The sequence below is a fragment of the Euprymna scolopes genome, chromosome 16, assembly GCF_053919585.1.
Source record: "Euprymna scolopes isolate OS-2025 chromosome 16, ASM5391958v1, whole genome shotgun sequence".
Lineage (NCBI taxonomy): Eukaryota > Metazoa > Mollusca > Cephalopoda > Sepiida > Sepiolidae > Euprymna > Euprymna scolopes.
The window spans coordinates 143,822,978-143,825,477 of NC_136497.1; positions in this window are offsets into that span (position 1 = coordinate 143,822,978).

Here is a 2,500-nt window from a genome sequence, read left to right on the forward strand (position 1 = left end):
GTCTTTTGGTAATGCGTTACAAAGAGAGGAAGCCTTTGGAAAGAAACTTATAAACATGACATTCATCATTATTCACATTGACATGATTAGTTATTTTTCTTATTATCGTGTTTTACTGGAGTTTTGACTTTGACAACTAGAATTATGCGTTTCAACCCAAAATGGCGACATATCCAATACTTATTTTCCAGCCAGACGAGTGAATCATTCTCTCAATAGATTTTCTGTGATAAATGACACCAATTATTGCGTCTCTTTTTTTTTTTTTGTTAATGTTGCGTTGAAACAGCTTTGTGATCTTTACGATGACCGATGAAATTGAGCAAGATACTTGCATCTTATATTAAGGTCAAGCTTGGCAAATATACCGCTGAGGCCTTGGATATAATGGCGGTATCGTATATGAAAAAGTCGATTGCAAATATAAAGGTCCCCAAGTCTAGGATAACAAATACAAAATTATATATATATATATATATATATATATATATATAGTCATCCACATAGAGTACTGTTTTGCTGTTTCACAGCTCATCAGTGCGGTTAGACAGGCAACTGCCTCAAGCCAAGATTGAAACCCGACCGTCTGTACGACAGTCATATATATATATATATATATATATATATATATATATATATATATATATATATATATATACACTGATGATTGCGTAAGCATGGAACACTAGTGTTTGTAGGTATAAAGAATAATAATTGTTTAATTATAATTATCAAGCTCCTTTAAAAATACTTAGAGATCAGCATTGTCTGCGGAATCTATACTATAAATCGCACTGTTTAAATGTATGCATGTATGTATGCCCAAAACTTTTTAGAGGCGGCGGATTTTCACGAGATTGGTATCGTTTTGAAGTCCGACCCTTCGGACGACAAATATCGAAAAATTGACTAAAATCATTAATTCCTTCACTCTCAACTGGGCACTTTTCTACAGGAGGGGGTCGCCTTTTTTCGACAATATTTTCGAAAGTCTTCCCCTCTTTTCGATTGACTAGCCTTAATTTAAACCTTCGCCACCTCCTCCATGTTGTTGTTCTTTTTTTCATGTTCTTTTCCTCCTTCTCGGTATGGGTCTGAGCCTGCCTGCTACCACTTTTTTTTTTTTTTTGCTTAACGCACACCTCCAAACACCTGGGCAACGCCGGGCACCTATGCTAGCAATAACTAAAAAGCAGTCAACTAGTGTTTATCCAATGCTCACGACTTCCGCTCGTTCGGACACTCTAGATTGTCTAATGTATTCGCACAAATTCAGTATTTAATTGTTCTTGACTTTCTTCATTCCCATTGCAGTCATTTAGTGGCTCTGAGGTAAAGGCTTAAAAAATGGAGGAAAAGGTGACTTTGTGGCCGGGTTCGAATCTTCTGACCAGCAGTGTAGGGAATTGTCACTCTCTACACTGATGATTGCGTAACACGAACATAGCATGAAATACTAGTGTCTATAGGTATGAAGAACAGGCTGGCCCAAAAGTAGTGACTTATTGAAAAAACTTCATAATTTCTTTTACTTTTTCAGATTAACTAGAGCAACCCTTCCTACACCAGTATGACTCGTGTGCCCATCAAGGAACGAACCCTCATCATTCAGGGGTACTTTGAATCACAAGAGTCAATTTCTGAAACTCAGCTAAGTTACCGTCGCCATTTCAACAGGAGATCTGCCCCAAGTGCTAGGACAATTAAGAGGATAATCAACAAATTCCAAAAGTTTAATACCCTTTCTGATTTACAATATATGATCTGGAAGGCCCTCTTTGGTATCCACTGATGAAAATCGAGAAGAAGTGGAACAGAGTATCGCCGAAAATCCATCCACATCAACCAGAAGAAGATCCAATCATAGGGAATTTCCCAATGTTATACGGCATAATTACGTCGACACACCGGTTCTCGCTGGATCACCAAAGTTAAGCAACATTGAGCCTGGTCAGTATTAAAATGGGTGACCATTTTTGACTTCTAGGTGCTGTATGTGCTCTACACTTATCTCAACATTGTTTCCAGTCGTCTGGTCTTCTCCTTGCTACTGGACGCAAACAGTGCCGATTCAGGAGAGGCGTGGTTAGGGATTGTGTGATCCTCGCCTCACAATTACATGTGCAACTGCCTCTACAGGGGGTATCCTTTGTCTTTCAAGACTGAACGGAGGCATTGATCAATCGATATTCTCTCCAAAGAATGATTCATGATATCAACGGTATGTTTCCCTATAAAATACAGTTAGTCCAAGAGTTACAGTAAGACCACGAAAAGAGATTAGAATATGCCATGATAATTCAGGATTTAGTGGATCGTGACCCAAATTTCCTTAAAAATATTATCATGTTCGATGAAGTGCATTTCCATTTAAATTAATTAACATACAAAATTAATTAACATACAAAATTAATTAACATAAAAAAATAATTAACATACAAAATTGTCGAATTTAGGCAACAGAAAACTCCAGAGCTATTCAACAGCACGAACTACACCC